We start from the raw sequence: 23,629 nt of genomic DNA on the forward strand, positions 1-23,629 counted from the left end.
ACTGGCCTGCTGAGTGTCCTTGTGGAGACCTTCCCTAGCTGGGAGAAATGGATCCCGTGCTAGCATGCCTGCCGCTGGGAATCACAGCGCAGCTGGTGTGCTAGGCTCCGGCCTGCGCACACCATGTGTGTCGCCTTGTGAGGCAGAGCGCTGTAGCCAAAGGCAGCCTCGGCTCTGTGCACCTGTGGAGCGTCTCAACAGAGAATGCTTCACTGTGCAAACCTGCCTACTCGGAAGGGTGTGTGCAGCTCAGTCTGAGGCTTCCACAATAGCAGAGCCTCTCCGCACCCCTTCAAATTCCCACCCCTCCCAACACCACCAGCCACTGTGATGGAGGATAATGTGGTGCTGTCTTTTTTTCTGCCTCCTGATTGCTAGTGAGACGGTGTGTGTGTGCATGTGTGTGTGTGTCCCTCTCCTGTCATATTTTACCCACATTCTCATCCTGTTGGAGATGACATTCGTGTTGCTTCTCATACCCACTCAGAAGGAAATGGTTAAGCCTTTGTTATAGAGCTGGCCAGCTCTTTCTCTCCCTCTGACTTGTGATGGATTCCTTTGTTTTCTTTCCTTTTAGGAGTCAAGGTCCCCCACTAGTTGTCACGGATCTTCTGCAGTACATCCACAGTGCCAAGCTCGGCTGCACCTGGGCTGGACCCAGATTTGGATCAGAGAGTCATGGGCAGGTCTTACACCTCCCACGAGGCAACTGGAAAGGTCTGAAGAGCTACCCAGGCCCCAAGTTTCCAAGAAGCCCCATCCAGGCCTCTTCTCCCTCTGTCCTGACATCGCCATCCCACAGATGCATGGTGCTGGCTCCCAGAGGCTGCTTTGCTTAAGTCCTCAATGTTCAGTAGCTTAAAGCAACAGAATGTACAGTTGGGAGGCCCAAAGCTGGAAAGCATCTTATCTACTAAGCATTCTCCCTTGCATCAGCTCCTGGAGGTTCCTTCTGCCTCCTCAGCTCCCTATGGCTCCAGAGTTCTTGGCTTGTGGCCCCATAATTCAAGTCTCAGACTTTGCCATATGCCATCATGTAGCTGTCTGGTCCCTGTCGCCTCCTCTTTTATAAGGATGCATATAGGTCTTTGTGTTCACAGCTCTTCCCAGTTGCCCCCGAGGAACCTTGGTTTGAGATGTGGAGCTTACACTGACAGAGTTCCCCTTTCCAAAGAAAGTCAGGTTCTCAGGTGTCAGTGTTTGGGCTGAGGCCAACACGGAACCTACTGGAAGCATCTGTGGAGAGCCCGCCCCCACTGACCAGGCAACTGCAAGTGTCTATGATGTGGCCTCTGCAACCACTGCTTTCTGTGACAGAATCTCTGTTTCCAGGGAAACCAACTTGAGATGATGCCTTTCCCTATAAAGTAAGGGTCACCTGGTGAAGGGGGCAAAGGTCAGCCCACTGTCAGTCCTTCTGTAATGTAGAATACTCTTTCTCTTCCTGAGGGCCCCCAGTTCCTTCATGAAAAGCTCACTTTGGATGCTGTTTAGGAATCAGGAGCATCCTGTTTCCCTGAGGGCAACCCTCCATGCCGAGGTAAATCGGCAATCAGATCCTGAGCAGCTCAGGGGGATGCTCTTGTTCCTGCTGGGATGACATTAGGGCATTAGTCCTGGTACCCAGAAACCCAGTGCCTGCTCAAAGAGTAGAACTGGGACTCTTGCCCTGCCCCCATAGCCCAGAATAGCTCTGATGTAATTCATAACCATCCCTTGCCCCCACCAACAAAAGCCACCAGGCGAGCAAAAAAAAAAAAAAAAAAAAGCTTTCTTTTCTAAAATCGTTTTTTTTTTTTTCCCCTGAGTTCTTTGACAGTACTGTGAGTCATTAATTCACAGCCTGGTGATTGGAGGGTCAGCCGATCAGCTGGAGAGGGAGCTCCAGAGGGAGATAAAGAGGGGCCAGGTACTGTGGGGTGGGGGGAGGGGGGAGACAATTGCCTGGACGCTGTTCATGGACCAGAATAAACACATGTAAATCTCAATAGTGAAGGGAGACAATCCCCCCTCCCCAAACACCCCAGTCTCAGAATGTGCACTGCAGAGCCCAGGGAACCTCTCAGGGTTGGAATATCTCCGGCTGGAAGGAAGCCTGGAGACAGGTAGTGGGGGGCTGAGGGCAAGGGTGGGCAGGGAGTCTTTTCCAGATGGTCGGAGAGAAACCACTTGGTGTCTGCAAAGCAGGGGTAATAGCTCCTAACTGTAAAATCAATAGAAACACCAGAGATAAGCTTTGAAAAAATCTGATTATTTCTTTCCGGAAATTCCCCTAGGGGGCTTTATGTTGAAGAATCATCCGGCGATGTGTTCAGAGGGGCTGAAGAAGGCAATTCGGTCTAAATGGGGCATTTGAAAGCAGCCTACACCACTGGGTAGAAACATTTGCTCAGAAAAGTATCAAGCAGGCGTGTGCAAAAGAATATTGCAGCCAGGCAGTGGTGGCACACACCTTTAATCCCAGCACTTGGGAGGCAGAGGCAGGAGGATTTCTGAGTTCGAGGCCAGCCTGGTCTTCAGAGTGAGTTCCAGGACAGCCAGGGCTATACAGAGAAACCCTGTCTCGAAAAACCAAAAAAAAAAAAAAAAAAAAAAAAATATTGCACAGCCGATAAAAGTCATCTTGCACAAGAGCTGTTAGGAGAAATGTGGAGACGATGGAGAATGAATGTCGTACCCATGTAGGGAAGGAGCCCAGGTAAGTGGGGGGACAGCAGAACTGACAGGAGCCCACCCTTGGGCAGCAAAGGTGAAAGTACCCTCCCTGCAGCTCCTCCCATTCTCCACCCCCACCCCCACATCACAGTGAGGAGAAATCAAGTCTCACAGTGCAAATGGCTTTGTGTGGCATAAGCAGAATTGAATCCGGGACCCACAGTCTCCCATCCTATGTGCTGTCTACTCCCTCTAACCCCTCCAAGAGGAGGGCCCTGGAACCCTCCTCTTTACATTTACACCAGTGCCAACCCTGTAGAACATTCTAGAATCTGGTTTGAGGAGACACATTTGGTTTTCACGAAGCTCTGGTACACTTTCTAAGGATGTGTGCTTTGTGGTTGGCACTGGCTGCCCAAGTATTCAGGCTTCACCTCTGCCTGGCTGGGGCCACAGAAGAGAAGGAGCTGTGGTACAGGAGGTCACTCATCCCCCTTGTCACTTACCCAAGTCTAATGCTCAGATAAGACTTAGCAACAGTTACCATTCCTTATTTCCTCTGGGAACAGAGGAAAACAAACACCAATGACTACAGAATTGCCCGTTGGATAAACTCTGACCACCACTTGCCACTGAATTTACAAATAGCTCATTAAGCCTGCAAGGAGGGCAGCTGCCACAGCCATACACGAGGCCCTGGGCCCTGGTGCCTGCTGGCCCAGGGAATACGGGAGAGTTCTGCAGAACAGAGGCAATAGCATGCTCCCTGAGGTTCTCAGGGAACTCAGCCTCTCCACCTGGGGGCACAAGGGGGTGAGGCTCAGTTCTGTCTCTTAATGGTGGGCATTCCCAATCTCCCTGCTACTCTGGTTGGTAATGCCAACTCACTCAGGTGTGTGGTCCTGGTGAGGACAGACGTTAGCAGCAGGCAGGGTTTGAAATTCTTTGGGTCTGCTCATGAATAATGTGTGTGGAGAGGATGCTTGTCTTGGCATGTGCATGGAAGTCAGAGGATAACTTTGAACTTGGTTTTCCCCTTCCACCTTTTTATGGGTTCTGGGGATCAAACCTAGGCCATCGGGCTTGTAGAGAAAGTTCATTTACCTGCTGAGCCATCTAGCCAGGCCAGTCAACATAGTTTTAAAGCCCTGCTGTGACGCCCCGTTCTGCCAGGAGCGATGAGCACTAACATGTATTGAAGATGCCAGATCCACCTGCTCTCAACTCTCAGAGTCTCTAAGGGCACCGGGCCACGTGCCTTAGTGACTCAGGGCCCATGTGGCTGCTACCTTGGGGCTCTGCACCTCTCCCCAAGATAGAGGACTCGGAACCCAGCTCCCAGTGTGAGCCCTGCTTCCTGCTCTTCACATCCTGTGTTTCAGGGACTTCCTGCTATGCTTTCTCTGTTCTGGGCCCAGGCGTGGGAGTGTGATGGAGGCTTCCGATAGACTTGGCTCCACCAGGGTGGTGTGTCTACTTGGTTCTGTTGCAGGAGAATGAATGAGAATGTGTGTTCGTGGGGGCGGGGTGCTGACGGAAGGCTCGGTGCAGCAGATGGCAAAGGGACGCAGGAGGGCTTGCCACAGCTCTGTCGAGGAAAGGGAAATAGTAAGAATGCAAGGCAGAGCTAAGCGGGAGGTGCAGGGGTGGGGGTGGGGGTGGGGAGGGAGAAACCCATCAAGATACAGTGTGCCCCCCTTACCAATGGGGACATACTCTGAGAATTGTGTCATTGTGCCGTTTCTTCTTGTGGGAATGTCACAGAGCACACTACACCTTAGTGGTCTGGTCGGTCATCTAGATGGCCTCTTTTACAATCTACTTATTGGTGTGCATGTACCATAGAACGCGTGGGGACTTGCAGGAGTCAGCTTTCACCTTCCACTGTGTGTAACTCAGAGATTGACTTAGCAGCAGGCTTTTTAACCCCTTAGCCATCTCATCAGCCCAACCACCACCCCCCCCACACACAAAAACCTATTTAAAAATGCAAATGTAAGACAATGTATAATAAGGACAATGATAACCTCACAGGGTGGGCCTGCAACAGACCAGAAACAACAAGGGAAGTGTCAATAGACGTCACCCAAACCTAAGAACAGAGAGGGAAAAACGCAAGAAGTGAACAAGGCAGAAAACAGCCTTTGCACCAATGATGTTACAACAGTAGGCGCCACCTGCATATGGCAACAACAGTAGGTGCCACCTGCATGCGACATACGCAATATGTTCAGATGCACAAGAGAAAAAAAAAGAGTCGGGGAGGGGCAGATCTGGAACCGAAATGGGAAATAGGAAAATATAAAACTTGTCAAAAAAGAGGAAAATAATCCTGCCCTGAGACTTGGGCTAAGCTTCCTTACAGCATCTGGCCCCAGTGCACACACAGCAAAGAAACTCCAGGCTCTGTTCTGTGTTCCTGCCTGGGGAGAATGGAAACTGGCCTGGCCACCTAGCAACTCGGCTTGATAGTTTCTTTCAAAGCCAGATGCTGGCGTGCTTGACAATCCAGCAACTGCTCTCCTGGTATCCACCTAACTGACTTGAAAACTCATGCCCATATAAAAACCCTCAGCAGCTATTTATAGAGCCATTATTCACAGTTGTCAGACACTGGCCGGTAGGAGGATGGCTAAACTGTAGCAAGTCCTTACAGCCGAGCATCATTCGGCCATAAAGAGGGATGAGCTGTCAGGAGGAAGCGTGAGGCACCAGGCATGCTCATTGCTGCCGGTGCAGGAGGCTGACCACTTATGAGCTAGCATGCTTACTAGAGTAAGGCGTGCTGCAGACAGGAAAGGGGCAAAACCTTAGACCAAGTGATCTTTGCTATGAGACTGGGTGGAAGGATAAAGACTGAAGAGGTGAAGAACAGGAGACTTTCTTTGCCTGTGCTATTCCCTGTGCTATTGTGATAGTCAGTAGAAGCTGGGGGATGGGGGTTTTGGGGAGGCGGCTCGGTGGGTAAACTACTTGTCCAGCTAGCATGAGGATCCGAGTTAAGATTACCAGAACTCATGTTAAAAGCCAGTGTGGTCATGTACATCTATAATCCTAAAGCTGGAGGTGGAGACAGGAAGATCCGGGGAACTCGATGCCGAATCAGCAAACTCTGGGATCAGTGAGAGTCTTTGTCTCAAGAAGTAAGGAAGAAAGTGATGAAGGGCACCTAATGTTGACTTCTGGTTTCCACTAATGTGTGTGCACACATGCATGGACATCCACATGTACCTACACGCACACACACACACACACTTGTATATCCATGTACAAACACACATATGTGCTTCGCTTTGCCAGCTACAACCACCTAAAGGCAGTGATATACTAGAGAAGCCTACAACCGACCACCAAACTCTGACCTTCTATGACCTTTTCAGGGCGCCTTGACCAACTCCAGAACTGAGTCAGGAAACACAAGATGAGCCTCCAACATCCATGGGTCAGGAAGAGAGGATGCAGAACACACAGCCAATGAAAGAGCTGCCAAGGATGATGGACTGGTGTGAGCTATAAGGTAAAGTACTGATGCCCGTGTGTGGTAGGCAAGCAGGAGCCAAGTGCCCGCGTGCCCACAGCCACACAGTGCCCATGTGCCCACAGCTACACAAGCCACAAGTAAATTCAAATTTCCCAGGCTGAGGGTTTCCAAGATAACCATGTCGCTGTTCCGCACTGATCCTCCTCCTTTCCCCCCTCCTGCTCCTCCTCCTCCTGCTCCTCCTCCCCCTCCTCCTGCTCCTCCTCCTCCTTCTCCTCCAAACCTGTACCCTCAGTTTAACCATAAGAAAAACTGTCTTCAGTTAAACATCAATCTATGAAATATCTGCACACTAAGCCTTAACACCATAAGGGCATCCGAAACAACGTTGGAGTCACTTAGAAACCATGAAAGAAAGAAACAAACAAACAAAGGCCAAGAGACTGTAAAGTGGCCACCTGTCAGAATCCTGGGGCAGCATGCATAAAGTGTCTGCACTAGTTGACAATCATGTAATATATGTTCTCTCACAGTGAGCCATTCCCCATGTGACAAGACGAGTGACCACAGAGAAGCAGCCGGAGGTGCACAAGAATCCTGGTTCTATAAAAAACCTGCCAATGCAGAACTGCCAGGAATAAATACTGAAAGGCAGAGACCTGGATAGGGCGAGGGCTTCAGTGGGTAACGTGCTTGCTGAGCATCCTTGGGGTTCCCTAGCCATCTTAGCCTACCTGGATCACTGAGCCCCAAGGCAGCACGACATCCTGTCTCACATAAATAAATGTGCAGAAATGAATCATCGTCACTGGCTTCCACACATGTGTGCACAACCATGCAAGGAATGTAGTCAATCTCAGGTATTGTCTACAGGGGTATCTAATTTATTTATTTATTCACACATACACATACACACACACAGAGACAGAGAGACAGAGAGACAGAGAGACAGAGAGAGAGAGAGAGAGAGAGAGAGAGAGAGAGAGAGAGAGAGAAAGAGAGAGAGAGAACAACATCAGATAATCCGCATGCAGTTGGTAGTGTAAAGACTTGGATTGCAGAAGGAAACTCTTGAAGAAGTAAGACTGAACATTAATTTGATTAAGAATGGAAAAACAAACCACTGATGAGTGTGTAAAATCAAGCTGGATATATACACACACACATACACACACATACAAACATACACACACAAACACACATACACACATACATATACACACACATAGACACATATACATCCACACAGACACATATAGGCACAACCAGACACACACACAGACACACATACAAACACACACATACACAGACACATATTCACACACATACACACATACACACACACACACACACACACACTGTGTCATATTGAAGCTGTCAAAACTGAATGTAAAGATGGCATCTGAGGAGCTGGAGAGATAGCACAGTACCTCGAGTGCCAGATTTGATTCCCAGCCCCCATAAGGCAGCTTACAACCATCTATGACTCTGGGGCATTCAATACCGTCCTCTCACCAGACAAATACATGGTGAATATACATGTGTATACGTAAAACATCCACGCACATAAAATAAAAGTGAATAAATCTGTTTTTTTTTAAAGAAAAGAAGAAAAAGAAAAAGAAGCCAGAGAAAGCAAGTCACATCAGAAGAAAAGGAAGAAAAAAGGAGGAGGAGGAAGAGGAAGAGGAGGAAGAGGAGGAGGAGGAGAGAGAAAGCAAGTCACATGGCATTTGGGAAGCATGGTGAACATGCATGTGGGAGACTTCTCAGCAGAAGCAATGAGAACGAAAACACCAGCAGCGTGATGTGCAGAGAGACTTGAAGAACAAAATTCTATCAGGCTGGAATTATACAGTCACCAAAAGTACTGTACAAAATCAAGAGCTGGGTCTGGAGATGGCTCAGTGGATAAGAGACTGGCTGCTCTTCCAGAAAACCTGGGTTCAGTTCCCAGCACCCACATGGTGGCTCACAGCGGCCTGTGACTCCTTTTCCAGGGGAGCCAATACCGCTCCTGACCTCTGAGGGCACCAGGCACACACATAGTGCATAGTCATGTGTTACATAAAACACCCATACACACAAAATGTAAAGAAATAACTCTCTCTCTCTCTGACTGCCAACGTGTCAGTGTTAAAATAAATGAACAAACAGACAAACAAACGTTGAGTTCAAGGCCAGCCTGGTCTCTAGAATGAGTTCCAGGACAGCCAGGATTATAGAGAGAGACCCTGTCTTGAAAACAAAACAAATACTTTCTTTAAAAGAAAGATGAATGGGCCTGAGAAACGCTCAGCGGGAACGCACAATATGGTCTGTTACCATCAGTCACTGTCACCTCCCAGCCAGAGGACACCAGTGCTCCAGGAAGCCATGACAACCAAAGGTAGGAACCAAGCAAGTAGGAGTATGGGAGCCCCACAGACATACACAAAGAGAAGTACGGCATAGCCAGGCCACCCCACTGAGGAGTGCTAGAACTCAGGCATGCTGCCCCCAAAGCCAACACCCACAGCTTGAAGAGCTCAGGCCACGCCTCCCTGCAGCTCCACCCAGGACAGAGTGTTAAAAGGTTACCAGGGCTGTAGCCCCTAAAGTATGACCCAAAGTAGTACTGGCTCCCCCATGTTTACCAGACATGCTAGGCCAAAGAAAAGCTCTCACCTGGACCCATAGACATCTATCATTGCAGTGGCGATGTCCCCACCAACCTCTCCCCTGACCACTCACTGATTGTATCAAGGGACTAGAGGGCAGAGAACTGACTGTCCTGGGGCTTCAGCTCGGCTCTGTCCCCGCTGTTCATATGGCCTCCTCAAACTGCCACCCATCCATTTTCATGTTCATCACCAGGACCTGATGTCCATCCATTCTGCCTGTCTGGAACTGGTCCTGTATTTAGCTCTGATTCTGGAGCCTGACCCAATGGCTCACAGTTTCTCCAGCTCAGTAGGCTTTGTTATCAGTATCGAGACTCTTGCATCTTGTCCATTTCTCAGCATTGGCCTCGCAGGTCTCTTCGGAACACCTTGCCTTGTTAGTAATTTAGCTCAATGCAAAACCCTGAACTCTCTTCACCATCAAGGAGGATGGGAACATTAGCCACATTGTTGCCGTTGAAACTGCTGAGCCATGTGAAATGTGACTGAATACATTCTGACTCTGTGGAAAGATGCAAGCATGTGCTAACAGCACTCATAATACTGGCCCACCCTGTCCCCTGAAGAACCGGCATAGAATAGATGCCAGGCAGGTAAAGGACTGGTGCCAAGCAGGCAAGTACGAAGCCCTCCCCCTAACTTCCTGCTAGGGCTGGTGTGCACACCTGCCAGTGAAGCCCTAGCCTGCCTCATACAGTCAGCTGTACACGACCTTAGAGGTCCTGCAGTCTGAACCTCTCACTGAACAGATGGGGAAATTGAGGCCAGAGAGGACAGTTACCTGTTTGTGACACACTCTATCAGGCACACATATCTCCAGAGCCAGTTTCCACTTGCCATGGCTGGTCCTGTCTTTCCTCATTCTTTGGATGTCTATCTGTTAAGGCACTGCCCCACCCACTTCCCTCTAGAGCCAATCTGAGTGGCCTCAGAGACACACATTCAGTGTGACAGCACCAAATCGGTCCCCTGAAGACCCTGGTTCCCAGTGCCCAGCCCTTCCATTTGTCTACAGGAGTTTCCCAAGGCTCCCCCTTCTCCACCAGTTACAGTGAGGCCTGGCTGTCACTTTCCTGAGGTCACTGGGTCAGGGAAGAAGACTTGTGCCTGTATCCTGGGAGCAGAGGCAGAGGTATCCGGAGCCACTTCTTGCCTGGATGAAGTAGGTGACTAAGGGGTGACCCTGGGAGCTAAGTCTTCCAGAGGTCAGAGGTCACTGTGGTTGCCATGGCTACCATTCCTGTCAACCACCAGCAAGAGCTCCTGACAGAGACTAGGGGTGGGATGGTTACATAGGGACCGCAGTACAGAGAAGGTCCCTTTAGAGTGTGTCGGGTGTCCTTTTATGAATCCTTGAACAGGCCCTCCTCAGGGTGTAAAATAAGGAAAACACACGAAACTTCAAGAGGAAAAGGGAAGTATCCTGGCGCAGCACTCCCACCAGGCTGGTGCTGGGAGCTGCCTCTTCCTTTCCCCGTATCCAACTATAAATACACGTCTCAGACAAAATTGAAATCATTCTATATTTACAGCCTGTAATCTACTTTACTCCCTCACCACATTCCCCAGGATATTAAATACTTTTTTAGAAAACAATTTGAAATGGTCCTGGGAGGATGGCGTCATGGGGAGTCCACCATTCTGTGCCCCCTCATTTGAGAGACCCTGTTTTTAAACAAGAATTATAGACCTTTGGGGCCCTTTGAGGCTGTGTTCCTGCCTTGGGGACTGGTCCCCTGTTGTGAGGAGCAGTGTGGGTCAAGTCAGGACAGCAACCCCTGCAGGACAGGTTGGTTGGACACTGGCCTGCTTCTCCTGGCTCCCCCAGAGTGAGGGGGACAGGTCAGTCCCTCCCCAGGCATTTCTCTAAGACAGGCCAGGAATAGTCCTTTGGTTGAGCCTGGTGAGCCATCCTGGAATGCACAGCATGGTTGATGATTGGGGGAGAGTGAAGGGGCTCCCCATTTCCTGCTGCAAGGCTGGGAAGGGCTGACATCTATCTCCGTGCTGGGAGCGGATCCATCTCTGCCTGTATCCCCAGCTGCTCCACTATAGCATCTGGTCCATCAAGCTTCCCTTTCCCAAGAGGGCAGTGGGAGGGCAGGGGTCAAGAATTCCTGACTCCAGCCATCTGGGACTCTGAGAACACAAGCGAGTCTCAAAGTATGAAGACAGCGGTGTCAGCCTAGAGGCTCTGGGGCATCCTCCAGGTAGGAAAGGAAGACGAGAGGCTTCCTAAACTCTGGAGCAATACCTGCCCAGGAGGGTGGTGGGCAGGCCGGAAAGACCCAGCTTCCTCAGCTCAGGGTCAGGTGCCTACAGTCAGTACACTTTGCTACGGCAGCGAGGTCAGAGCATGCAGAGTCCAGTTTGCAGAGATTACCAAGTTCCTCTCATTGAGAGCCCCAAGCTACCACCATCTGGTGGGGCCCTGGACAGGTTCCTTGTCCTTCCAGCCCTTGGATTCCATTGGTCAGATGTATGCCTTTCTGGAGCATAAGATAGGAGGAGACTGAAGTTAGTGTGCCGAAGAGGAAACCTACCTCTTGCTTTACTAAAGATTATCCAGCACTTTCTTTCTGTGATGTGTGCAAGAGGGGCTGTGGTGGAGCCCCTGGGTGACCTCCCACTTGGGGGAAGTACGGAATAGGAATTTCTGGTGACTCCTACCTAGACCTGTTCCAGACAGATGGGTCCAGTCTGCTTCACCTTTGAGGAATTCTGAAGAAACTGAGGCAGTCTCTGGAAGGAAGCTCCCTGCCTCAGTTCACCCTGGTCTTTGCTAACCTATCAGAAGAAGAACCCCTATCCTCCCAAGAACCCTGGGACTCTTGTCCAGTCCTCAATTTTGATATGAGGACACCTAAGACCAAATCTTCTAAGGTCTCTTCTGTCTTCTAGAACATCCCCAAATCAGGGACAGCTCTGCCCATAATGGGCTAGTTTGAGTAGCTGGAAATCTCAGCTGGGATCCTGGAGTCTGGGGAAGGGCTGGGCTCTAAAAATAAACCCAGCCTCAGCCAGAGAGCAGCCAGCGTAGCTGGAGTCTGAGCACAGTGCCCGACACTTCCACAGATGACAGTGGCCCCTCCTGGCTGTGGAGACCTGCTCTGAGGAATTGGCCCCCTTGGGTGGGCTGGTGGCCAGTGACCTCTAGGAATATCTGACCTGGGGTTTGAACCGCCATACACAAGCATCTGCACATGTGTGCCCCAGCATGAGATGTGCATGCCATGGGATGGTAGCCTGACCCTGGAACGCCAGGACTAGCTTAGAGAGGCAGCCTTCCCTTTCTGCTGGACAGCGACCACCATCTTGTACAGGTAAGGAGTGAGGGATTGCTCCCTGGGGAAGGAAGCGGTTGCCTGTGGTCCAGGGATGAAAGGAACTCAGTGTGGGTAGGGGTGGCTTCACCTGGTTCTTATGTGTATCCTACCTTAGTTGGGAAGCCAAGTACAAGGACCCAGCTCCTGGGGAGGGGCCCAATGTCTGTGCCTGCTTAATGTCCTGTCTTTCACGACTCCTAGCCACCACCCAGCATCACGGTCCTGTGTCCTTCTGCAGATGTGTTGCTGAGGCGGCAGTGCAGTTCCAGAAGAGATGTTCGACTGAGTGGCAAGAAGCCCAGGCCTTTGTGAAGAGAAGGGTAGTTCCTTCCTGTTCTGAAGGGTGAGTGGGACAAGTTCCGTTGAGGGTCTGCTCTGTTGGGCGAGAGGGGGAGACAGCTACTATTCCCTAAAGTGACAGTCTCTCGTCTGGGCCCGAGTCTCCAGTTTTCTGACTCCAGCAACTTTCAATGCTCACCAGGAGGAGACTGTTTCAGTGGGATCTGCACTGGGTGCCAAGCCGGGTCCAAGGGGACTGACGTAAAAGCACATGACCCATCATGCATTGAGAGCTCCAACGGGCTGTCAGCTTGGGCTTTCTGCCTCCCTGGCTTTCTGTGCCTTGTCCCTGGACACACAGCAACTTCCCCCAACGATGAGGCCATTAGTGCTGATGGGTTTTGTGGGTGTGGGTACCGGTGCTGTGGGCAGGCCTGAGGGGCCTGGGATGATACTCCGTGGAACTCAGAGGGAGAAACAAGCCGTGATTGGTTTTCCTTGTTGTGGAAGAGCTGGCAATTTCCACAGCTGGGCCCAGTCAGGCTGTTGGGACAGAAAGGACGGTGCAGGGGTTTTTCAGGAGTGTTTGACTCAGGCATGTGGCTGTAAGAAGGGGCAGGGGCCTGGGAGGGAGGCATTCCATTGGTCCGTTGAGCAAAGTCAGGCAGGCAATGCTGGAACTGGGGCTGAGGACAGAGCTGGGAACATAGTTGCTGCTAGAAGTCCCCAAGATGCCCATGCCTCCTTTGCTGCGTGCTTACCATCATCTAAGGGTTGGCCCTGCTCTCTCTGGCTGGGTCTACACATCAGGGGTCCACCCACCCCAACTCCATGCCCCGATTCCACACTCCCACACAATGTCCAATCTTCATATGTGATGTGTGTGACTAAGACCAGGTAATTACCAACTTAGCTAAAATTCCAGCACGGGCTTGCTCCTGCAGCCAGCATGCCTTTGCTCTATGAACTTGACAAAGCCCTTGGTCCCTCTGCGACTCCATCTTCTCATGAATAAAAATGGAACAAGGCTCTCATCTTGTCAAGGACCCAGAGGATTAGCAGCAGCTCAGGTACTAGGGGTGGGGGTGGTGGGGTGGGGAGCAGCCAGCATGGGGCCATGCCCAGTGTGCTTTGTACAATACCCTCAGGGTTGCAGCCAGGGACATATCTTCTACCTGGCAGTCTTCTATTCTATGGAATTTTTATTTTAGCTGCGGTCTGACTCTGTAACCCAGGCTGTACTAGAACGTGTGATGCAGCTCAGGTTGGCTTTGAACTTGTGGTTGTCCTCTTGCCTCAGCTTCTGCCATGATGGCTCCCATCTGCTGATTGAATCCTGTGCCTCCAGGGCCAGCATTTCTTAGCACACCGTAGATCTACAACAAAGCCTGGTGAACATGAACATTGACATGCTCATAGCACACGTACATGCGCAATCACACGCAGGCTAGTTGGCCAGCAACGATTCCTTGGGCCTCTTCTCCTTGGTTCCAACTTTCACTCCAACCCCACCTGGTCAGGATGATGCCCTGGAAGCAGTTTCTCCCCCTGATGCTGCTTCTGCCCTCAGAGTCCAGTCAGTACTGTAGATAGAGGCTGGTCCACAGCCTTACACAACTCCATTCTATGGGAGAAAGGTTCATGTTGAGGATGGATCTGGAGCCCCGCTCAGTTCCGAAGCCACCGGCCGCTCAGGAACTACTGGTTCTCTATTCTGGGAACAGCGGCTTTATGTTGGCCATTTGGTTTGGGGTCATGTCCTTTTCTTTGGTGCCTCTTAGTCTAGCCTGTTCCCTAAGGCTGTTCATATATACCCATTGGTGCTGGGTTGAGTGCTATGTCCACAGTTACCTGGGGAGGCTGAGGAGTCAAAGATGCCATGGCATCAGAGGGGACCAGGCCATGGCCAGGCAGGCATTGTAAAGGACACCTGAAATCCAAAGCCAGATCCTAGAGTAGAAATGACAGCCTGCTTGTCCCTTACAGAGCAAGAGGACATTTCGCTGGCCATTCTCACTGAAAAAGACTCTTGACTCCACTCACACTCCAGTGTGAGCACACCAGATCCAAATGCTGCTGTGCGTGCTGTCTTCAAAGAGGCCTTGGATCAGGGCATCACCCGCCTGTCCAGCTGGTGGTGCAGAGGGTGAATTCTGCCCAAGGGTGTGCCCTAGTTTACCACCGTACCATTCGTTAACATTAACTGCCCACCGGGAAGGAAGGACCCTTCCTTTGGTCCACAGGCATCTTGGCTACATTGATCGGCTCTGGAAGCAGCAGGACTGTGTAATAAGCAGCCTTGTGACTCACAGAAACATGCACAGCTTCTTCTCAATTTCTAGCTGTGGCATGGCTGTGGTGGTTAGGGATGCTAGCCTATCAGCCAGGCTGGGGCCTATGTACCTCTTGGTCATGGCAGGCTAAAGCAAACGCCATTAGGGCCCATTGAAGGCTCCCAGTACTCAAGAACAGGCCAAACCTCAGGTCACAGTTCCTTTGCTCTCCTCGACACCCTGCAAGGTCAAACTGTAGAGAAAGTGGCCAAGAGCTGCCTCTTGGCGGAGGACCCTGGCCTTACACCCATCTTCATCTTCCTCTCTCTGATTCATCTACCCACTCCTGTCTTTGCCACAACTCCTTGAAGGCAGACTCACCCATACCCTATGGGGAGGAGAGTGGAGATTGTCATAAATCAGGTACACTCCGCCAGGCTGTCTTTCCAAGAGGCCCACCCACCTCCTCCAGGTGCATCAAGTTGTTCAACAACACATGTTCCCTTTGAAAGGTCCCTGACACCCTAGGTCTCTGCCTCGTTTGTCTCCCAGACTGTCCCTCTCTGTACCTCTCTCTCTGTACCTCTCTCTGTCCCTGTTCCCCACCCCCTGCCCCGCGTTCCCACTCTGAGCTAGCCTCTTGCTAGCCCCTTCACCCAATAAACCTCTTGCATCAGATCCATTGAAGTGCTCTCGTGCCAACACACCTTGGCCCTGAGCCTCCAAGGGGACGTTTCTGACACTTTATCTTAATAGAGGCATCTTAAGCAGTAGATGCAGAGGTCAGCAAATGTGATGGGTAATAACAACTCAACAGGGTCTAGAGTCACCTAGGAGACTGACAAGCCTGGGCATGCCTGGGAGGCAGTGTCTAGATTACATGAAGGAAGGAAGACCCACATAAACAATGGGCAGTGCCGTGGCGTGGGCTGGGGTCCTGGACAGCTGAGCGTCAGTGTCCATCTCTCTTTGGTTCTGTGGACACGGTGTGACCAGCTGCCTCAGGCACTTGCCACCATGTCTTCACCAGCAGGATGGGCTGCGTTCTAGAACTGGGACCCAAATAATCATTCCCTTCCTTTGCAATGAAGCCAGGTCAAGATTGGAGTCACCAACAGGGAGAAGCATCCCCCACCCATCCCCCACCCATCCCCACCCCCAGTACACAATGTCCAAGATGAGCTATGGAGACCAGCAAGCCTCTGAAAACCTCGGAGTAGATAGAAGTCTATTCCCAAGGGAGGTCCCAAAATGGCAAGATGCCCAGGTCTCACAGGCAGACTAGCGGACTGGGATGAGCTGGAAGGCAATCTGTACTCTGGCCGCCTTGCTGTCTCGTGCTGAGCAAGGCCATCTCTCTCCAGTGTGGACACTGCAGAGGGGCCACTCTAGGACCCTTATCAAATGTTGTATCTCTCACCCGTCTTGCTCCCTCAGAACTCCTGTGAGCCCTTTGGCTCCCGCCCTGGATTCAGTGGCAGGACCCCGTGATCCCGATCCTAGAAATGGAATTGCCCACTCTTAAATCATTCATGCCAGTGCAGCCTCGGAGACAGTGGCTGGGCTCTGGAGAGCTGGCCAGCCGACTGAGTAAAGAGAGGGCCATGGCTTAAAGGTCACTCCCCAGCACAGCCTTACATCCATCTACAACATGAAGAACCTATGGCTCAGTGCCTTTAATCAGCGAAGGTGTTTAATGCCAGCCTATGCAGATGGCTGAGAAAACTGGAGTTATTTTTCCTGGCTAAATACTCCCCGGTCCCCCAAGACTTCAAGGCTTTGGGCAGAGCGCAGACACTCTGGACATGAATTTGAGACAAAGACATTTGGGTGAGGTGCCTCCTCCTCACACAAGCCTTCTGGTGAGTCCCAGGAGGTAGGAGGTAGGAAGCCCAGGGTCCTTATGTCCCTTGGGAATGTTTCCTTGGCATATCGATAGCCCCTTTGAGCCTTGGTTTATCCATATGTGGAATGGGCTGATGCCCTCTGCTTGGGACCATCCTCTTAAGGGCAGAGAGAGTTAAGAGGCGGAGGCTCTGGGCGTGAAGATGTAGGGAACAGGGGCAGTGGGGATGAGGCTGGGTGAGGCTGGGTGAGGGGGGGATATGGAAGGTGTTCCTTGTGGGCACAGGAGGAGAAGGGACAGGGACTTGGTCACTTCACATCTGTAGCAATTGTGTGCTCAGGAAGTGAGGGGCTCTGGGGTCAAGTCAGGTGCAGCCCCAAACTACCACATGTTAACTTGAGAGTTTAGTGGCCACTCTTCCTCTTACAGCCCTCACTGAAGCAGTGCCCAGCATCCATCCATTCCCTCCCACCTCCCCGTGAACTTGTAGAACAGAAGTTGTAGATCAGTTGGGAGTGTGTTTGTCTGGTATGTGTGAAGCCCTAGGCTCGATCCTAGTGCTCTAGAGGTAGAGACAGGAGGAGTTCAAGGTCATCCTCAGCTACAAAGTAAATCTAAGGCTAGCCTGGGCTACATGAGGTCTTGTCTCAACGCCAACCAAGAGTTTTCTTTGGCACTCCGGAAACCTTCCCTAGTCCTAGGCAACAAAGCTCTCTCACAGCTGCTGTGGGAAGCCAGCCTCAGGACCTTGGTTGGGTGGACAGACCTTGACTTTGGGTCCAGTGGACAGCAGTATGAGGAGACTGCGAGTCCCTTTGATAGGTGTTCGAACACCATCTCTTCTAAATGAATGGCCTGCTTGTGGGATGGCATGGGGCCAGCCTCTCCACATGGGTGTTACCCACTGAACTCTTGGTTAGAGACAGTATGACAACTCTTGGCTGAGACTATCTCTTCCAGGAAATACATCTGACTCTGGGGCAACAGATAATTGGAGGGGGACAAAGAACTCAGGGCCTTCCTTCCTGGGTCTCCTTCCTCCCTTTTCAGCCTTTCCTGGGCCTGGCCCTGGAACACCACACCCCCCTGAGCTATGTCAAGGGGGCAAGATAGGTGACAGGAGCCACCACCTGACTTGTGTGGGCAGATAGGTCACCTGGGGTCCTCTTGATGTACCTCTGAGTTCCTGGAGATGGCCACAGACGGCCCCTGTGTGGGTTGCCTGCTGCCTTCTGCTCTGACCCCTCTTCCTCTTCACCTTCTCGCATCCCAACAGGCCTCTTCAGCAATTCAAATGCAGGGCATGTTTTCCTTTCTTGATTTGAAATGTGGATGAGTGGGGCATTTTCTCTTCTCCTGTCTCACAAATGTGCAATAAGCGCCACTCGCCTGAGCTAATTGAGCCGTCCTCCAGCCCTCCCTGAGAGGCCTCTGGCCTTCCGTCATTCATTCTAATCCTCCTCAGCTAGAGGTACTTAATGCTGGGAACCTGCCCTGTTGGGTCCAAAAGGCCTGCCCGGGTCTCTCCTTGTCATCCGGGGATGGCAGTGCTTGTGATGATGATGAGGGACACACAATGCTTAGCCTCATTACCCTTTCCAGAGACTCCTAGCTCAGTCTCTGTAACACAGACCTCCCCTCTCCTCTGTCCCGTGGGGAGCCCTGCCTTGGAACACTGGAGCAGAATGATTGGCAGGGTCTCAGACACAGGGGACTCTGTCCAGTGTGGGGATCCTACTGGCTAACCTCTTACCTAGCCTCTTCCTTATAAAATGCTCCAACAGTCCTTTCCCCAGATGAGGACCAAGGTGGAAAGGACCTTGCTGGCCATTTAGCTAGTGGCAGTAGCTAAAGAGACCCAGCATGTGTTGTACAGACCCAGAAAGAGTAACCCATACCTGGATACTGCAAAGACTGTCTTATCTCCCTCTACTGTTCCTTGGCCCCTGTTATTTTCCTTGTTCCAAGGGCACCCGTCTTTCTGGTAAATAGTTAAGTCTCCACTCATCTGTTGCCAGAGGGCAGGAGCCATGGTTGATTGGGCCTGTTGCATGGGACCTGGCGAGGGAGGAGCCTAAGCTCCCAGGAACCCCAGCAGCACAATGCCTATGGCACAAGAGCCCTGACCATGCACTGTCTCCTAGGCAGGGGTCTGTCCACGCACAGTCCTGAGGACAGCTGGTCCTTGCGTCTCTGAGATGCAGAATTTGAGGATGAGCTGTGGGTAACAGGACTGAACCAAGAGAAAAGGGAGAGCTGGGTCCATCCTGGAGCCCTCTTCACTGTGGCTATTCTCTACGGCAGTTGGTAGTCAGTGAAGCAGAGAGAAAGCTAGAAACCCACTGAAGGGGACTGAGGACAATATTCAAATTATATGCAAAAGAGAGAGATATGCAAGAGGGCCTGAGAGAGCTGCTAGAAGTGGATAGCATACGTTTATGCATGTATTATGTATATGTGCATGTATTATGTATGTGTACATGTATGTGTGGGGGTGTATGTATGCATTGTGTATGAATACATCTATCTCTATCTGCAGGGTCTGGGAAGAACATGAGGGGTTCTGGGAAGGGAGGAATTTGGGTTCTCTTCTCTGTCCTTTGAGAACATGAACCCAAGGACAGAATCTTCTGTGGCCCACTCCTGGTCATTTGCCATTTCCTTGACTGGGGCCCAGTGCAGAATGTGGGCATGGGGCTGGTGAATCTCTGGGGTTACATAGCAAAGACTCAGAAATTCCTATGCCCAGAGGCTATTAACCTTTACTGTGCCACTTTAGAGTCAGGACTCAATCCCTCTTGACCTGGGCAACTTACCTCAGAGTCAAGCCTCCAGCACCTCAGCTGGTAGCCCCAAGCCATAAATCCCTTTGCCACCTCTGTGCCAGAGTCCCATGCAGTCATCCTGCAGCAAGCTCCCCAGCATCACCTAGTCCTGCCACCAAGCCTGCTTAGTGTGTCTTCAGAGGGTGGCAGTTTTCTGATCTCCCTGAGATCAGTCACTTAAGAGGAAAGAGCTGCTCCTGGCAAGCTCCACTCGCCTGCCAATTAGCCCTATAGATGTGCGGAGAGAACATCGCACACAATAAAAGCCTAGAAGCAATTAGGGTCACTGCACCACCTGGTTCTCTTCTCTGCTCCTCAGAACAGCCACTTCACTGAAGGTTCTGAGCACTGTCAAGACTCTTGATGTCCTGGGTCTGAGGTTAGAGCTCTGAGGGTGGGCAAGGCCAAGAGGACCCAAAGGGGCTAGCCTCACCCTGCTGTCAAATCTGGCCTCTTGTGAGTAGTAGCAGGGTGCCGAGGGAAGTCTGGGACTAGGGCGTTGAGTGGGCTCATCTCCTATTTGTTGCCCTGTGACCTTGGTAAGTGACTGAGGCTCCAGAACCTTCTTGGACCTGTGATCAGAGTTGCAGAAGCTGCGAGTGGTACCACATGCCTGTAATCCTAGCATTGTAATGAAACAGAACGGGAGCTGCAAAATGCTGGCCCTGGCCTTTTTCACTCACCGGTGAGATGGACAGCAAGGTCTGAAGGGCCAACAAAATTGGTGGTGACAGCTCTTAGTAAGCAGCAAGGTGACAAGCACAGGTAATTCTGGCTCCTCGTGTACCTGTGCAGGTCCCGCCTCTCATTTGGGAAAGAGAATAAGCTGTACCTTGTCAGGCTATTGTCTGGATCTCATGTGATTAAAACAGCCGGATGCTTTGCTGTCAGCGGCCCTGCATAGACAGCAAAGGAAGTTACTAGAACCCATGTGTGCTAATAAGCAGGTGTGGCCAGGGCTTTCTGTTGCTTTCTGTGTGGAGCTCTGTGGTTTGTCCCGGGAGGTACCATTCTGTGTTCTGAAGGAACATTGCCTTAGTACCTCCTGGACAGACTGCGTGATCTGTGACCGGGAAGTACCATGCCTATAAGGAGGGTTCATTTCACCTAACCCAGCATTGCACAGCATAGCACAGGACTGGGTAGTGCCTCCTTGGCCTTTCTCTCTGGTACAGCCCACGCTCTGTAGCCTGCCTTTCTGGTCCATCAGCTGCCCTCACCTCCCACCATGAAGGCCCTCCCATATCCTTGCCCTTTCTCACCTCTGTGGCTCCTCCTGGCTTCTGCTCCTGCCCTGTCCTGGAGAGTCAAAGCCTCAGCTTTGACTCTGCTTCCTTCGGGACCCCACCACGTCCAATCACACACTCAGTCTCTCCCCTGGCAGTCCCTGCCCACATATTGTGAGCCTCACTAACCAGCATGCTGGAAATGGGACTTAGAAGCCATGCACTCCAAGAGTGAGCTCAGGAGCGGGCAACCTGGAGCTGGTATCGGACACCACTCTCTCTTGATGAGGGTTTAAGCCAGAAACCAAGAGGAGCTGGACCCCGAGAGTCATTCTGGGACACTTTCCCATGATCCATGGTGCAGCCTGAACACTGGAAGCTCTCACGATACTACCTTCCGCTTTGGCCTGACCTTGCAAAAATTACGTCTAGACTCATTGTCATAGTGTATACAGACACCACAAGCTGCCATGGGAGACTGTATGCAACTGGTAGTCTGATGCCCCTGTGCTTCTCTCCGCAAGGCTGTTCCCTATACCTGAAATGCCTTTCCACGTCTGTTGAACCCTGACTCTGCCTTCCATTAGTCCTCCTGTGTGACTCCAATGTCCTGTTCAAACTCTAGGTCCAGGGCTCTGTTCTCGTCTCAGACTTCTTCAGGGTGAGGCCAGGGTCTTGTCCCTTCATGTGTCCTTATAGCTAGTGAAAGAAAATAAAACTTGAGACCTGTAAACCTGGGGCTGAGAACATAGCATGTAAACCTGGGGCTGAGAACATAGCAGAATAGGCCAGGACATGCCCCGGCAGGCCCATCGTTAAGACATTCCTGAGGCTGCTTGGACATAAAGATAAAGAGAATGACATGTCCGGACTGGCCCGGCGCCTCCCTATCTCCCACCTTTCTGACCTAAGTTAAATGTTATCTGCATGTACAGTCTGCTGATGTTTAAATGGACCAATCATGTGAATCCCCACCAATTCCTCCCTGCTGGTATTTAAATGAACCAATCACGTGAAACCGCGCCAATTCCTCCCCCAGCCCCAGACCCTTTTCTATAAAAACCCCTAGCTTCCAAGCCTTGTAGTCGAATCCACTGTCTCCTGTGAGAGATACATTTCGACCTGGAGCTCCGCCATTAAACTCCCTCATGTTTTTACATCAAGAAGGTCAGTTTGTTCGTGATTCTTGGGTGCACACCCAATCGGGAGTTGAGTGGGGGTTTCCCCACTAGGTTCTTTCACTAGCATAGGGTCTGGAGACAGGAGCTGAACATCTGAGAAGCAGAGGACAGCATGAGAAAGAGCTATGTCATTATGTAAGTGGGAACAAGGAGCACTTCAGCTTAGAGAGCCAGGGACACTTAAGCTGAGATATGGGGCCTTGGTCAGCAAAGCAGGGCTGATTGCAGCCTCCTACCTCTGTGCTCTGGGGTCTCCACAGGCCCAAGGCTTCTGCTGCTGTTTTGATTTACAATTCTGCTGCTATATTTATAATTTGAACAAAATTTTGTTTTCTGGAGAGTCCTAGACCTGGCTGGTGCCCCTGCCACAGCTTTGTGGCTGGGCTGGGCTGGGCTAGGCTAGGCTTCTGTCTCTGCCTTTGTCACCTGTCTGCAGGTAGGGACTGCAAGAGGTAGCCTTGGCCCTTGGTGGAAGCAGCAGGGACTGCCCCTGGAGAGCCAGTAGCCTAGCTCTCTGGGTTCAAATCCTACATCAGCTGTTGGCATGTCCTCTGACTCTGCGTGAGCTAATGTGCCCCTCAGAGCCTGGTTGTCAGTTTTGTTATCCACATAGTGGGCACAACCATACCCATTTCAAAGAGTCAAGAGGTTGCCTGTGTCCTATGTTTGGTGCGGGCATGACACAGAGAGCATCTGCCCACAGTGACTGTCAGACACAGCCATGAGTTACTTGTGGTGGCAAGCTTGTCACCAAACAGCTCCAAGTTTAAGGATGCCTTCCAAACTCAGGCCAGAGCCTTCTCTTCCCTGTCTCCCCACTTGCCTCTCATGGCAGTCCCCCACATCCTCGAAGCTCCTCTGGACCCCACAGCTCCCACCTCCCCAAGATTCACCAACCAGCACTTCCACACCCTTTAGGCTCCTGGCTTCCTGAACGGATTACCTCTTCCCATCTGCTTCAAGGACACAGCTGTGTGTCTCAAGGTCACACTGCTAACACTGTCTTCGTGGAGTTAGCCTGAGTGATGATTCTTGATTCTTCTGGAAGGAGGCGCTGGCTATGTCTTCTTAGCTTCTCAACTCCCTCCTTTTGAATTAAAAAAAAAAAAGTTACAAAGAAGCTTGGCCACCCAGATTACACATGCAAATCTTGCAGAGAGTATAAAACAGAGTGTGCCAGCCTCCCCCACCTGCTCCCATCCCCCACCCTACCTCCCTCCCCTCAGCTGAAGGCTGTTCTCAGTTTGGGCTTTGAATCCTGTCTGTCCTCTTTCTACCTTTAACAGCACACTCCCACGCATCTTACTAGCTCGCTCAGCAGCACACCTGGGTCCCCTGCTCTGTAGTGTGGCTCTCTCCATGGCCCAATCCTCCTCTATCTCCTGCCCATCCCCCCTTTGCGATGTCCCCCCCCCCCCTTACAGAGTCTAATTGGCTCCAAGATTTCAAACCTACGCCACTTAAGACTGCCTGATTCTAACCATCACCCCCAATTCTGTCATCCTCCTATCTCTGTGTCTCCCATCAGACAACAGCTGGTGACATCAGGGTTGTCCTCTGCTTCAAACTGCCCAGCACCCTTCAACAGCACCTCTGGTCAAGGCTGGGCACCATCTGTCCAGGGTCCAGCTGATCTGAGCCTGGGACAGAGGCTGTATTCACTCCACTCTGACACCTCCCCTCTCCGAGCCTCCGCTTACCTTGTGTCTGGTCCACCAAGCAGCAATGCCCCTGCCTCAGTTCCTTGAGTCCCTCAGGCTGCTACATAGCCTGTCCTAGTTTGCCTTCTGTCGCTGTAAGAAACATCATGACCTAAAGCAACTTGGGAGCAGCCTCCAGGTTAAGGTCCATCATGGAGGGAAGCTAGGGAAGGC

The 23,629-nt window shown here is 51.4% G+C and overlaps 1 long non-coding RNA gene across 1 annotated transcript; it reads right to left on the reverse strand.

The window, feature by feature from the left end:
• Positions 1-10,431: 10,431 nt before the first annotated feature.
• On the reverse strand, positions 10,432-22,839 carry LOC147000724 (uncharacterized). Its single transcript, XR_015045577.1, has 4 exons — positions 22,699-22,839; positions 21,113-21,273; positions 20,032-20,244; positions 10,432-11,288 (listed from the first exon to the last, which is right to left on the reverse strand). It is a non-coding gene; the product is annotated as an uncharacterized LOC147000724 (long non-coding RNA).
• Between the last annotated feature and the right edge of the window lie 790 nt (positions 22,840-23,629).

The sequence above is a fragment of the Mus caroli genome, unplaced genomic scaffold (assembly GCF_978045245.1).
Source record: "Mus caroli unplaced genomic scaffold, Mus_caroli_1 scaffold_16, whole genome shotgun sequence".
NCBI classification, from domain to species: domain Eukaryota; kingdom Metazoa; phylum Chordata; class Mammalia; order Rodentia; family Muridae; genus Mus; species Mus caroli.